The following is a 16,765-nucleotide window of genomic DNA, read 5'->3' as shown; positions in this document are numbered from 1 at the left end:
ATCACATGAATTCGATATTTTAAACAAAAAAATTAGATATTCTAAAACTATATGAAAAGTACTATAAATTACAATTTTTTGCATATTAGTATGATGAAAAAATACATCTTAAAATGTTAATCAGAATTTTTTATAGTTTGACTCTAAAAATAGAAACTATGACAAACAATTTCGGAAGGAGGGAGTAATGTGATAAAGAGAGTGAATGTAACCTCCTGAAAGTACGTGAAATTAAAGAAAAAAGTTAATTTGTAACACATGACCTTTTTATATTGGCCTATATATAATAAATTATTTAAATAATTTTAGTTTTTTTTTATATATATATTGAATCTCTAAAATATGTAAATTTTCTTAACAAGAAATAAATGAAATTAGTGGGTGTCTTTTTCAAATTTTTATTGCCTTCTGCAATACACATCTTTCTCTGTTGAAACATCTCCTCCTCCATCTTCATCCCCACCTCTATTCATTATTTTCATTTCAGTACTCTTTTACTAATCTGTAAAATTCAATATTAATGTCATTTTATTGACGTCAATTTCACTCTATATTATTGGTGTCGATTTCGACAAATATAAACATTCTTAAAATTTGAGTGACCCATTTTGATTTCTAGATCCATTCAAGCATTTCTCATAATTTTTTTATTTAACTTTCTTATACAATCTTTATTTCTTATTTGAGTTGTCAAAAAATATTGGCTTTCAAAAATATCTATTTTTCAAGTGGGTAAATTCGTTGGGAGGATTCAAAAAAGATAATATAAATATTATATAGTAAATTTTCTTCTTTAAAGTGACTTAAAAAATTGTTGAATAATGAAGAAAAAAAAATATATTGAATGTTGATATAATGATGAACAACCAGGAAGAAGAAATAGAGGTGGGGTGTGCATTTATAAATTAATAAATTGATATGATTAATTTTCAAAAGTATTTAAAAAAAAATGTGAATAAATAAAAATGAAATAAAAATTAATAATATGATATCTATATGATTATGAGGTAGTACTTATATAACTACGATATGACTAGTGACAATGGTACTATAGTCTCGGATGAAAAAAGATCACCCAAAAAATATTTAAAAGATATCTAAATGCTCATATAATTTAAATACTAAAATATATTAACCGCCAACTTTATAGAATTTTTATATATTTTTTCTAAAAAAAGTAATGTGAGTCGGTGCATGGCTATCGCAAGTCGCAACACAAACAAAAATTAATCTTATTATTTTCATCAGATGAACATATGAAGGGGACTCATTATTTATGTTCATCAGTTAGATTTTCTTATATCTGTAATTATTAAGTGCTCTATATATCATAAATAACTTCTTTTTTTTAATATACATCATTAAATTGATAACATAAAATCTACTTATAATTATTAAATATTACTTTCATTTCGATAATACAGATTGCAGTTGAAACAATTTAATTATTCATTTGATTATTATCATATAACATATTTCAATATTATTTAAAATATTTTTAACAGCATGAAAGTCATCAAAAAATAATTAAAAAAAGCAAACTAAAAAGTGACTTGCCCAGTGCCAACACATTGGGATGAGAGTGGACACATGCAACCACATAACATAACACCTCAGCACGCCCTTTTGATGTATTCGTGTAGTTACTACACACGTATACACAACACATATTTTTTTTATTTAAATTTAATATCATTATAAAATTTAAAATTAATAAAATTAAATTCTATTCGATCCTTTTCAATAAGAATATATATAAAATCTCTCTCTATTTTTGTTTTCTACAAACTTGTACACACATTAGTTCAGATGAGAGCAACCAAAATTCATGTGAAAACACATTTTAAATATATATTATAAGTTGAAGAAGAGAAATTAAGAATATATCACTTCTAACATATGGGTTGTGGTTTTGGCTGTTTATAAAGAGTTCAAATTAGCTTCTTATAATAAGGTCTATCTCTTACCCCATACATTGCAATTTTTGTTAGCTTCAATTTCATTAATTAGGTATATTTATGTTTTTTCTTGTAATGCAATTAGTTTCCATTAATTTTTTTTTTGAGATTTACTGCACAGTAGGAAGTTGGGCTTTGATTTGAGTTGTGTTTTGTAGTTTGACTCAATTATTTTGTAACATACTATGTTTTGCCCCCTATAATTTTTGTTCTTGATTTTAATTGATGCCACTACATCTAACAATTTTCACCTTTTCTTCTGTAGTGATTTGGATGGTCTTATAACCAGAAATTTTCACCAAGAGTTTAAAATATGAAGAACTAATTAAGTACATAAAGAATTTGAACATTATCTCAAAAATAGTTTTAAATATGAAGAAGTAATTAAGTACATAAAGAATTTGAACATTATCTCAAAAATAGTTTTAAGCGATAATAGATATGAACATTAACAAAAGAGTGTTAAATTCGTTACTTGTCATTTGATTTTATGTAGCTCATAGACTTTAGGAACATTTATGTGTTTAATTATCTCTAGGGTTGTTAATGGTTATGACTAAAAATTTAAAATCAAACTGCAATCTGAACTAAACCAATTAAAAAATTTGATTGATTTAGTTTGGTTTTAAATTTTGAAAAATCAATATTATTTGGTTTGGTTTTGATTTAATTTTTTTTTTTTAAAAAAAATTGGCATCCAAATATCTCCCACGCACTTCAATTGCGTGGTGTGTCACAAAAGACAAAAGGTGTACAAAATTACCAAAAAAAAAAAGTTCAAGGGAAATAAGGTCTAGTTTAGTTAAGGTGTTTCTCTGAGATTTTAGTCATAGTCAGGGGTACTAGTGCATTTTTCCATTTTCATAAATAAAATATAAATATTTTATTAAATTTTAATTAATTTACTTAAGTCTGGCTGTATAATGACTTGAACTTTGGTATTGCTTAATGAAATTCACATTAGCTTTTCTATTATATTGTTCATGTAGTAGGTGTCTATTTCTATCGAGATGTGTATTCTCTTAACATACTTATTACTTTCAAATCGAAAAAATCGAACCGAAATGACATTCATGGCTCAATTCATATGGCTGAATCGACAATAGCTTTTCTATAGATTTTTTGCTTGAAAGTGAGTTAAGAAACATGTCACTCTTGGATCTTGTCAACCTGGATCTCTCTGAATGCCACAAGACAAACAAAAGTAGAATCATTGCTGAATATATATGGTTAGTTTCAGATATTTGTTTTCCATTTTGATTCTCTACAGTTTATCATTGCATGCTTAATGTTCTTTTCCTTATTGCTTTCTTTATTGGTGTTTCTTGTTACAAGTTTTGATCATTTTATATAATATTGACTTATTATTTCACATTAAATACTTCCTTCGTTTAAAAAAGAATGATCTATTTTGACTTGGAACGAAATTTAAGAAAAGAATGAAGATTTTTTAATATTGTGGTTCTAAATTTAAGTTATATCAAATGTATCAAAATGTCCTTTAATCTTGTGGTCTTAAACATGCCACGTTGAAAGTTAAAATTGAAGTGTTACCAAAAAAGAAAATGAGTCATTTTTTTAAACAAACTAAAAAAGGAAATATGGTCATTTTTTTCAAACGGAGGGAGTAATAATTTGTGTAACCGGTAATGTGTAGTTTTATGACTTTATCATATCACTACATAAAAAATGATGTTAATTAGTGGCAATAAATCAATTGCCACTAAATATGTACTTTTAACAACAATTAACGACATTAGATCTAATAACACTTAACTTATGCCGATAAAACTTTAACACTCTTTATTTATGTGTTTATTTGTTACCGCTAAGAGTTGCTTATGTCATATTGTACTAAGAATAATTTTCTTGTTCTGGAATGTGCATTTATCAGGATTGATGGATCTGGTATGAACCTGAGAAGCAAAGGAAGGGTAATTCATATCTTCCTTTTCCTTTTTCAATATTTTTATGGCAATATATACATGTATGTTTGTTTGATTTCGTAACAAACTTGGGCCTAACTCACGCCCCTAAAAGCACAATATTTAAGTCCCACTTCAATTCCGCATTCAGCGGATTTGTGACACACAAGATCGTAAGCAATAGTTAATGACAGAGCTAGAATTTTTACTAAGGAGATTCAAAATCTAAAGAAGTGAACACACAAACTAGCAGAAGGGGGTTGGGGGTTCGACATCTAGCATACATACATAAAAAAAAAGTATTAATCATATGTATATAATATAATAAATTTCCGCTGAAAGGGGTTAAGTGGGATTCACCATTGATAACAATATCGCTCGCTTGATACCAACAACATCGTTAGTCACAACTGTATTCACCCCTCTTGAGTTCCAGCCACCACTAGTGATACACAGACCACTATTCCGAGCGTTGACCCTATCTGTCGAACGATTGGCTTTTATGTCATGTAACAACCTTGGGCCTTTCGGGCTGTGAGTTAGGCTCAATGTAGTTACAAATTTTATGATAAAAAATGGTGTATTATGTTTTCTCGGTATTATAATCTTTAAGGGGTATTGACATCTAGGGTGTGTTCGGTACGAAGGAGAATGTGTCCTGTTAAAAAAATGTTTTTAAGGAAATTCAGTGGCTTTCTTATGCTTTTTTGGGGTGAAGATGAGGTGTGTTGAAGAACATGGAGGATACAATAAAATGTAGAATGCCAACCCTCTTTCTTAAGAAAATCACCGTCCTCATTTTTTTGGACAAATTTTTTCAAAAATTTGATCAACCTAACACACCCCTAATTGTGATTTCGATCTGTGGATGACAGACCCTGCATGGTCCTGTTACTAGTCCTTCTCAAATTCCAAAATGGAACTATGATGGTTCGAGTACTGGCCAAGCTCCTGGTGAAGATAGTGAAGTCATCTTATAGTATGTAATCACTTGTTTGTTCACATTCCCGTTTCTATTTTCGAAGTTTCAAGTTTCCATGTTTAGCATTCCTTATGTTTCTTTTTTGTTTATAAAGTCCCCAGGCAATTTACAAGGACCCATTCAGGGGAGGAAATCATATTCTTGTAAGTTCTCTGTCTATTTCTTTTTTGACAAGGTCGGGGGTAAGGTTGAGCCTCCCCGGACCCCACTTTTGTGGGATTACACCGAATATGTTGAAGGAATGGACATTTTGATTTTTAGGTCATGTGTGATGCTTATACTCCAGTTGGAGAGCCCATCCCAACAAACAAAAGGTTTAATGCTGTAAAGATATTTAGCCACCCTGAAGTCCTGGCTGAGGTACCTTGGTAAGTTTAGGAATCATGGACTACGGTAGTGAAACAGGCGATAAAAGAGTTGTTGTCCTATGCTAGTTCACTTCGATGCAATAGTTCGACTAAAGCTTATCCTTTTACGGTACTAGTTTCAGTGACATATTCTATATATTACTTTACTAATACTATTGTCGTTGACATTTAACTAACTTTCCGAAGAATACAGTTGATTTGTTTGTGTGTATGTTGTCTTCGAATTCATTCTCGAGAACTTCCATTATTTTCTATGATAGGTTTGGTATAGAGCAGGAGTACACTTTGTTGCAGAAAAATCTGAATTGGCCCCTTGGTTGGCCAATTGGAGGATATCGTGGACCTCAGGTAGTGATACGAAGCTTTTCATGAAGTTCCTTTGTCCAGTTAATGTCTTGGTTTGTAAACAAATATCTGTTTGGAAAGATAATACTTTTCTTCTGCCCTGTATTGGTAACAGGGACCATACTACTGTGGTGTTGGTGCAGAAAAAGCCTTCGGCCGGGAAATTGTCAACTCACACTACAAAGCGTGTCTATATGCTGGTGTCAACATTGGTGGAATCAATGTAGAAGTTATGGCAGGCCAGGTAAAACTAAGAAGAAAAAAATTAACTTTCGTGTGAATTTCCGTAATGTAGTAAGGGGAGGATACTATAGGGAAGCATTGAATGGAGATGAGCCGGATGAGAGGAAACTCTCATGATTCATGTCCGGCTCAGAGGGCAGGGTATCGTTGTACTAGCGTTAAGCCTGCAATATTATTTGGTTCAACTCAGTTGAGAATACGGTTAAATAACAAAATGTGGTCTCTCTAACAACTTAAGTCTTTAGATGGTCATATCGGGTAGTGCACTTATGTTCTTAGTGCTTTTGTTTTGATTCAGTGGGAATTTCAAGTTGGACCAACAGTAGGCATTTCTCCTTGTGATGACCTTTGGGTAGCGCGTTACATTCTAGTGGTAATTAATTCTCTTTAACCTTCGAGCTAAAGCTAATAGAAAACTTAAAAGACCCGACCTTACGTTTCCTTGTTTGTGGTTTGAATAGAGGATTGCAGAAGCAGCTGGTGTAATTGTTTCTTTTGATCCGAAACCTATTGAGGTTAAGTTCTGTTTAAAGGAGTTCAATCTTTTACATAAATATGTAATGTTATATCTTAGCATTCGTCTCATGGCAAGGTGATTGCAATGGTACTGGTGCTCATACAAATTACAGGTACATCTTCCGTTGACACATACATCCATCATCTCGTATGTTGGCAATTGACATATCGTTGTTGTGATTAGTACCAAGTCTATGAGGGCTGATGGAGGGCTAGAAGTAATAAACAAAGCCATTTAGAAGCTAGGCAAGAGGCACAAGGAACATATTGCTGTTTATGGGGTTGGCAATGAACGTCGTCTTACAGGAGAACATGAAACAGCTGATATTAACACCTTCAATTTTGTAACAACACTTCTGATCTAAGACAAGTTCTGTTTATTGATCGATCAATCGATGTAGATGTTGTTAGTAATATGATTTGTGTTATCGATATTTTGCGTAGGGAATTGCTGATCGCGGAGCATCGATTAGGATTGGATGGGAGACAGAAAAAGCTGGAAAAGGATACTTGGAGGATGGAAGGCCTTCTTCAAACATGGATCCTTATATGGTAACTTTTATGATTGCAGAAACAACCATCCTATGGAAACCATGACACTTCTATGATTGCCTTCTTGCATATGAATGAAAATTATCAAAAAGGATAGCACAAAGGAGAATTTTATGCCTTACATGAGAGTTGATCGAATTTTAATATAATATTGTTAGCCGCTTGCCAGGTTGTACATTACACCCCTTGAGGTGCGATTCTATTTTGGACGATGCTAACATGGAATCTTTGTGTAGTAGTTTTTTTTTTTAACATAATCTTTGAAGTCTATCTAAATAGCTACTCTCTTTGTATTAGGTCAATTTTCTAATAAAATATTCTCTCTGTTTTAATTTGTTCGTCCTATTTTGTTTGATATAAGTTTAAGAAAGTAGATACATCATACCAAAAATATTTTGTGTATTTTATGTTCTTTAATATGTAGAGAAAAAATTGAAATTAAAGAGTTACCAAAAGAGAGAAACTAATTATTTTTTTTAGGGGTTATTTGGTTGGAAATAAGTTATTTCGAGATTAGTTATCGTGGGGTTAGCTATCCTGAGATAATTTATTCACCATGTATGAGATAAGTTATCCTAAACATGACAACCAAACAAGATATAGAAATTTTATCTGATCACTATTCTTTTTATCCCATCACTATTTGCTTTAGACATTATACATAATTATGCCCTTTAACCTGACTTCGAATCACATTTATGCCTTTCAACTTTGGGTGTGCACAAGTAGCCACTTAAACTTATATAAAGTTGAACAAATAGACATACATATTCTACATGTCATTTTTTGTCCTACGTGGTGTCCTACGTATATTTTGTCATGTAGGACTTATGTGTTTATTTATTTAAAAGTTGGATAGTTAAAGTGTCTGTTTGTGCATTATGAAAGTTGGAGGTCAAAGTTTAGATATGAACTTAAGTTTAGGGTTCAATATATATATTATGCCATTGCCTTTATTTTAATACCTCACACCAACAACCCCTTAGTACATACAAATTAATATGAAGATATATTTATTATCCTACAAATTATAGTGACCTCAGTTAAAATCTGGGCCAACAATAAAGAGCAAAATCTGTTAGCCGTTTGTGGGAGCTCTGCGTTTTCCCCTCAAATTATATTGGGGAATTTTTAAATATAGCTACTTCAAAATAGCGTAATTACTCTTCACAACTATAGTTGGATAATTACAATTTGTAGCTATATATTATAGGAAGGATAGAGGCGAACGAAACTGGGAGAGAGATGCGAGCGAGAGAAGGAAAATAGTGGGAGAGAGGTAATATATATATATATATATGGGGCGAGAAAGATTGCGAGAGGAGGAGAGAGGCGAGCGAGATTGGGCAAAGAATGGGAGAGAGGTAAATTGTATATGTATATTAGTTAGATAATTGAATATTATACTTATGAATTTGTATATATGACAAGCAAGATAGGGAGAGGGATGAGAGAAGCGAGCGAGATTGGAAGAGAGTGGAGAGAGGCGAGCGAGAGAGGGAAAAGAGTGGGAGAGAGGTGCATTATATATGTATATTGGTTAAATAATTGTATATTATAGATGTATTGGGGTATTCTGGCAAATTATACATATACAAACATGACTAATTATATAAACTCGAAATCAACACACATAATTAATGTATAATTAGTTTATGTACCCGTGCGTTGCGCTCTCTGTTGATAAATGTAAACATAAGTATTTGCTTTTTGATTAATTTAGAGATTTAACTTGATATTATAAAGTTTACATAGGAGATTGTTAACATATTTAATACATCCATATGTATTTAATAAAACACTTTATAAAAACAAATCAATATAAACTCAGCTCATTAATTAAATTTGATAATAACAATTTTAAGAACCATTTATTTATTTTTCATTAATTAAAATCATAAATGTGTTCACACAATCCCTATTATTCTCTTGTCGACATTTGCTTACTATAATAGTCTTCTATTTATTTATTTATATAGTGTTATACTGTTTTACCTAAATTCAAATCATGATTCTGAACTATTTATATTTTTGTTTTTAATATAATATATTTAATTTTAGTTTTAATTAATGATATTAGCTGTGTATGAATTTAAATTAATATATTTTATTATTTAATATCAATTAAGATTTTAGTTAGTGACCTTATAACGTAGCTTAAAATCACAATATTTTGTCCATTAGAAGTATCACATTGAAAGTATTCCATCACGTTAATCTTGCAATTTATTCTTTAAATTGAGAATGATGTATTCTATTTGCAGATAATATATTAAATAATATAAAACAATTCAAAAAGTTAATAAATTTTAAATAAATTGTAAGAAAAATTTAACTTATGTATCTTTGAGAGAGAGAAAAAATGTGATAAAATATTATTAACAATATAATTATGTTAGTTTGTTAGTTATGTTAGTTAGAGTGTTAGTTAGATGTCACATCAAGTTAGTTAGTCACACATTTTACATTTCACATCTTTTTATTTGTTGAACACAAAACTTCAATTCTTTTGTATATATATGTTGAGTGAATCAATACAGAAAAAGCAGTTTTCATTTTCTCCAAATCAGTATCCCTAATGCTTTCTTCTTCTTCTTCTCCTTAATCGATTGTTATGGATTCATTCTGTTTTGGTGTGAATCACCATTGTTGATCAGCTTAACATGGTATCAGAGCAAGGTTATTCTTGCTGCTTCTGATTTGAATCTGCTATTGATTCCTTCTTGTTTAGCTGTTTTTCTTGTGTCCAGTCGATTCTTCATCATGACAGGATCTGAAAGTGTTCCTTCAACACAAGGAACTTCTGTTAATAGTGATGCACACAACACTCTCTACATACATCCTTCGGATCGCCCTGGTATGGTACTAGTTCCAGTTCAATTCGATGGAACAGGATATAAATCCTGGAGAAGGGGAGTTATGCGAGCTTTGTCAGTGAAGAACAAGCTTGGATTCATTGATGGTAGCTGTGTTAAACCAGCTGCAAGTTCAAACCAGTTGCATCAATGGCAGAGATGCGATGACATGGTAACTTCCTGGATCCTAAACTCTCTCACTAAGGAAATTGCAGATAGTGTAGAGTATGTTAGTGATTCAGTGGAACTTTGGAAGGAACTTGAAGATAGATATGATCAAACGAATGGAGCAAAGTTATATCAAATTCAAAAGGAGATTAATGATCTCACACAGGGAAGTTTGGATATCACAGTCTACTACACCAGAATGAAAAAGCTTTGGGAAGAATTGAGTACCTTAAATGTAAAGAATCAGTGTTCTTGTGCTTGTAATTGTGGAGCCAAGGATGGATTATACAAAGCAAAACAAGATAGACGTTTGATACAATTCTTAATGGGAATGAATGAAGTGTATACTGTGATAAGAGGTAACATTCTTATGATGAATCCTCTTCCAACAGTGGCACAAGCCTTCTCCTTGTTGATTCAAGAGGAGAAGCAAAGGGAGTTTAAACCTGCTAATCAAATTCCTATGGAATCGATTTCCTTGAATGTGAACTCATCTAATAATAATGGAAAGGGATCCACAGGAAGGAACTACAAAGCATCATTCTCTAATGAAAACTACTCAGGAAATACTTCAGGTAACAACAATTATGGAGGGTCCAACTATTTTCCAGCTAACAATAGCAATAGAAGTGCTATGGTTTGTAGTTACTGCAAAAAGACAGGACATATCAGGGAGAAATGTTATAAGTTGATTGGATATCCTAATCAGACTAACAGGAACAATGGATCTCATGCAAGGCAGAACAATAATCATGAATATAGAGGAAGGAGAGTTGTAGCTAATGTTCATGGATCTTCTGATGATATGGTATCTACACAAGGAGAAGATTGCATGCAGAGTAATCAGAATCAAAAGGTCACATTCACTAAAGATCAATATGATAACATGATGAAACTTTTGCAGAATTTTCGAGTTGAAGGAGCTGATTTAAACAATTCAAACATGGAAGCTGGTTCTGTGAATTTTGCAGGTACTATAGTATGTTCTTCATCTATTGATTTTGGTAATCCTTCATGTGAATGTTTCAAATCGAGTGCTGACCTATGGATCATTGATTCGGGAGCATCAAACCATATAACCTTTAACAAATCCTCATTAACCAATATTCAAATCATGTCCTACCCTATGCTTGTTTCTTTACCCAATGGATACAATGTTAAGGTGATAGAATTTGGAGATGTAGTGATCGCATCTGAAATTGTTCTACACAATGTGCTATATGTGCCTTCTTTTAAATACAATCTAGTGTCAGTTCACTCATTAACTCTTTCAATGAGAAGTGTTGTTCTATTCACTAGTGTTTCTTGTTTACTGCAGACCCCTTCAGTGAAGAGGCCTCAGGTGCTTGGTAGTAGCAGAGAAGGACTCTATTTTCTTTGTTCAAGATGTCTGAAGAATCCTGCTAAGCTCACCACATGCTGCTGCATATCTCACAATAATTACAATTCTTCTTTGTCTAGTAATGATAGTCAGGTCACAAATAAAACTTTACATGATAATAACAAGTGTACTGGTCATACTGTTTGTTCTTCTACTTCTGATGTTATATCTACTGAACATGGTGTAGACCTATTGTGGCATAATAGACTTGGCCATGTGCCTTTTGTTAAAATGAGGAAAATATCTACCATTCCAGCCAGTTTCTCAAACAAACAACCTTTTATGGTACAATCTGTCCTATGGCAAGACAAGAAAGATTGCCTTTTAGTCAAAGTGTCACACACTCTAATTCCATTTTTGAACTTCTTCATGTTGATATATGGGGTCCTTATCATACACCTACCCATGACAATTACAAATATTTGATCACCATAGTAGATGATTTTAGTAGATCAACTTGGACTCATTTGTTAAGCACCAAGAGCAATGCCTTACAAGTTCTCAAAAACTTTGTGAATATGATAGAAAATCAATTCCAAACCACAGTCAAAATTGTTAGATCAGATAATGGACTAGAGTTTAATAACAATGAAACCAAGTTCTTCTTTCAATCCAAAGGTATAATCCATCAAAAGAGCTGTCCATATACACCCCAACAAAACAGCATAGTGGAAAGAAAGCATAAATACTTGTTAGAGACAGCAAGAGCTTTTCTGTTTCAATCAAAGCTTCCCATAAAATACTGGGGGGAATGTATACTTACAGCAACACACCTTATAAACAGACTTCCTTCAGTCTACCTGAAGAATAAATGTCCTTATGAAGTTTTATACAAGAGAAAACCAAATTATAGTCAACTTAGATCTTTTGGTTGTTTGTGTTACCCAACATTACCCAAAATTCAGAGGGATAAACTACAACCTAGAACCACTCCTCATGTGTTTGTAGGTTACCCTTTTGGAACAAAAGGATACAAAGTGATGAGTCTTGTCACAAAAAGTATACATGTGTCTAGGGATGTAGTATTTCATGAATATCTGTTTCCTTTCACATTAACTTCAGACAAATGTGTTTTTCCTTCTATTCCTAGTACAACTTCTACAAATAACAGAACTGTTTCTTCAAATGATTTTGATGATTGTATTGATCCAATATTTGATAGCACTTTGGTAAATCAAAATACAGATGTGCTCCCTACTTCTTCAACCTTATCACCTAATACTCCATCTCATAACAGACATCAATGACCTAATACTTTGTCACCTTCTCCTCCTACATTACTGCACAGAAGATCACAAAGGGAAAGAAAGATTCCTTCACATTTGAAAGATTACATCTGCTCAATTCCTATCCTAAAAACTCATATTCCTACCACACAGTCTATTCCCATTGACAAAAATTTCTCTTTGAATGCCATGTTCACCAAACATCATCACATTACTCCCAATGATATTGCATCTATTAGTCAAGCAATGGTTGAAAACATTTGCCATGATAGTGAGCCTTTATCTTATGAGGAAGAAGCCTTAAGTCCTGCATGGCAAAATGCCATGATGCAAGAGTTTGATGCACTTTATGCAAACAATACTTGGGATCTTGTAAGATTACCTGCAGGAAAACAAGCAATTGGATTTAAATGGGTGTATAAAGTGAAGCACAAATCTGATGGTAGCATTGAAAGGTTTAAAGCCAGACTAGTAGTTAAAGGCTACACTCAATAGGCTGGTGTGGATTATACAAAGACCTATTCTCCAGTGGTAAAAATGACCACTGTGAGGACCTTGATTGCATGTGCTGTTAAAAAGGGTTGGGAGATGTCTCAGCTTGATGTGAACAATGCCTTTCTTCATGGTGACCTTCAGAGGAAGTATACATGAAACTACCACAAGGGCTTGCTGTGGATGATTTGAGCTTAGTGTGCAAGCTAAACAAGTCTCTTTATGGCTTAAAACAGGCTAGTCGACAATGGTATGCCAAGTTGACTGAAAGCTCTATCACTCAGAGGATATGTACATTCCCATCATGATTACTCACTTTTCTACAGAAAGGTTGGTGCCTTAGTTGTTTTTGTTGCAGTCTATGTTGATGATGTTATTCTCACAGGAACAGACACTGCTGAGATTACACAGTTAAAGACCTACTTGGATGGTGCTTTTAAGATTAAGGATCTTGGTCGTTTGCATTATTTTCTGGGGTTAGAGATACTTGACATACCAGGAGGGGTACTTGTCTCCCAGAGAAAGTTTGTATTGGATTTGCTAAAAGAATATGACTGTTATAGTCATAGTTCACTTACATCTCCTCTTGATCCAAATATCAAACTAAGGGCCAAAGAAGGAACTCCATTACCTGATCCTACATACTACAGAAAACTAGTGGGAAAATTGAATTTCCTTACCAACACTAGACTGGACATAGCATTTAGTGTTCAACATTTGAGCAAATTCATGCAAGATCCTAGAGCTCCACATCTGCAGGCAGCATTTCATCTTCTTAGGTACTTGAAACAAGATCCAACTCTGGGCCTTCATCTATCTAAAGATCCTGATTGCTCAATCAAAGCATATTGTGATTCAGACTGGGCATCTTGTCCAGACTCAAGAAGATCAGTCAGTGGATATTTGGTTTTACTTGGAAACAGTCCAATCAGCTGGAAATCAAAGAAGCAAGAAACCATCTCATTATCTTCTGCAGAAGCAGAATATAGATCCATTAGAAAGGTAGTAGGTGAATTGGTTTGGCTTCACAGGTTGACAAATGAGTTAACTATATCTGATTCTTCACCTATTCATGTCTTTTGTGATAGTCAGTCTGCTATCCACATAGCTCACAATCCTGTTTTCCACGAGAGAACCAAACATATTGAAGTCGATTGTCACTTTGTACGCAGTAAACTTCAGGAGGGGTTCATTTCATTACATCACATTTCCACCACTGAACAACTAGCAGACATACTCACAAAGGCCCTTACTGGAGTTAAACATTCAGCATTACTCAACAAGTTGGCTGTAAGATCATCACTGCCAACTTGAGGAGGGGTATTAACAATATAATTATGTTAGTTTGTTAGTTATGTTAGTTAGAGTGTTAGTTAGATGTCACATCAAGTTAGTTAGAGTTTTGAAAGTTAGTTAGTCACACATTTTACATTTCACATCTTTGTATTTGTTGAACACAAAACTTCAATTCTTTTGTATATATATGTTGAGTGAATCAATACAGAAAAAGCAGTTTTCATTTTCTCCAAATCAGTATCCCTAATGCTTTCTTCTTCTTCTTCTCCTTAATCGACTGTTATGGATTCATTCTGTTTTGGTGTGAATCACCATTGTTGATCAGCTTAACAAATACAAAAGGGTATTGAATAAATAAAATCTCCCAGAACATTGAGCCAATATATTTATCCAAAAAAGTTATTAAATTTTGTTTTCTATCAATAAAATCACTCAATTTAAACTTTTATATCAATAAAGTCACTCAATTTAGACTTTTATATCAATAAAATCATTTACCTAAATTTATCATGAAAAAAGTAAAATTGACATGACAAAATAAATTATTATATCATAATCATTATTAAAATAATAAATAAATATTCTAAATTACTACCTCCTTATAGAATAAAATAATAAAGATAAATAAAAATATTTTCTTTCATAATTTTTTTTTTATTTTTTCTTCGTTATTATTGTCAATTCTGAAATCAAGATTAAGAGAGAACCCTAAACCAATTCGCAATCATCTATTATAAGATGAAAACAACATTTTAATTATTTTGTTGCACATTCACATTCCCATTAGTACACACAAAAGTTTGTGACATTTGATAATGAGAGAATTTTTAAATAACTGTGATACAATGATTTTTGTTCGAGTATTTCTTATATCTACAGAAAAATATTAGTAGGCAGTTGGAGAGAATATTTTTTTCAAAAAAATGTATTTAAAGTTAAATTGAAAACAAGTATATGAAAGTTAAATTTGTATTTTATTAATTCAAAATTGTCATTCGTTTTTATTATTTTATTTCTAATAAAATAGTAATTTTGAGCTATTTATTTATAATTTTAATCATGAATATGACATAAAAAGTAATTTATTTTGTTATATCAATTTACTTTAGTAATACATTTAGGTGAGTGATTTTATTGATATAAAGGTCTAAGTTGAGTAATTTTATTGATACAAAACAAAGTTTAATTACTTTACTAGATAAGTCGCCAAAGTTGAGTGACCTTTTGAGATATTAACTCTTACATTGTGTTTCATCCGGTCAAGTATAATTAGGTTAAGCAATGTTGAATAGCTTTATAGATTCATGTCATGTGTACTATAATAATTTACGACAGAGATACATTTAATTACTCATCTTAATAATAAAAACAAGAAAGAAGTCAACTATTTCATTATAATTTATGGCGCAATATGCATTATTTTCTGGGAAATTTTCACATATAGCCACTTAAAAATAATTAATTACTCTCCGTAGGTATAGTTTGATAATTACAATATGTAGTTACATGTTATATGGAGGAGAGAGGCGAGTTAAACTGGGAGAGAGAGGAGAGAGGTGAGAGAGAGGGGGAAAAGAGTAGGAGAAAGGTGAATTGTATATGTATATTGGTTACACAATTGTATATTATACATATGCATTTGTATATATGGCAAGATAGATTGGGAGAGGGAGGAGAGAGGCGAGCGAGACTGGGAGAGAGAGGAGAGAGGCGAGCGAGATCGAGAGAGGGAGGAGAGAGGCGAGCGAGAGAGGGCAGAGAGTGGGAGAGAGGTGAATTGTATATGTATATAATTGTATATAACTGCATATTATACATATACATTTGTATAAATGGCAAGCGAGATTGGGAGAGGGAGGAGAGAGGCGAGTGAGATTGAGAGATGGAGGAGAGAGGCGAGCGAGAGAGCACATAGAGCGGAAGAAAGGTGAATTGTATATGTATATAGGTTTAAAAATTGTATATTATAAATATGTATTTGTATATCCTAGCGAATTATACATATACAAACATGACTAATTATACAAACTCGAAGTCAGCCCACGTAATTAATGTATAATGTTAGTCGCGAGTGATAATTATATCAAACTATAGCTATGATGAGTAATTAAATAGTATAAATTTGCTTAGCTGCGTAATTTTCCCTTATTTTATTTTGTTAATATACTCATTTAACTAACATTTTGGTGTTTCATTGGCTTTCTACTAATTCTTTGAGTTAAATTTTATTGTATTTTCGGAACATCTTTTAACTTTTGAAAGGTAAAGTTGGAAAAAATTAGTAAATATTTACTTTCTTGAACATTAATATAAAGTTAGTTAATATCACGGTTTGAATAAAAATATTGTTACTTAATGAAATAATAGAAATTATAATGAAATAGTTGACATCTTTGTTATTTTTATTATTAAGATGAGTGTATAATTTAAATGAATCTCAACCATAAATTATTATATA

General features: G+C 32.0%; 1 pseudogene; it reads left to right on the top strand.

The window, feature by feature from the left end:
* Positions 1 to 3,079: 3,079 nt before the first annotated feature.
* Positions 3,080 to 7,127, top strand: LOC107005793 (annotated as a pseudogene).
* The last annotated feature ends 9,638 nt before the right edge of the window (positions 7,128 to 16,765 follow it).

Source organism: Solanum pennellii, chromosome 12 (genome assembly GCF_001406875.1).
Source record: "Solanum pennellii chromosome 12, SPENNV200".
NCBI lineage: Eukaryota > Viridiplantae > Streptophyta > Magnoliopsida > Solanales > Solanaceae > Solanum > Solanum pennellii.
The sequence above is the reverse complement of the archived record's forward strand: the minus strand, read 5'-3'. Positions and strand labels throughout refer to the sequence as shown.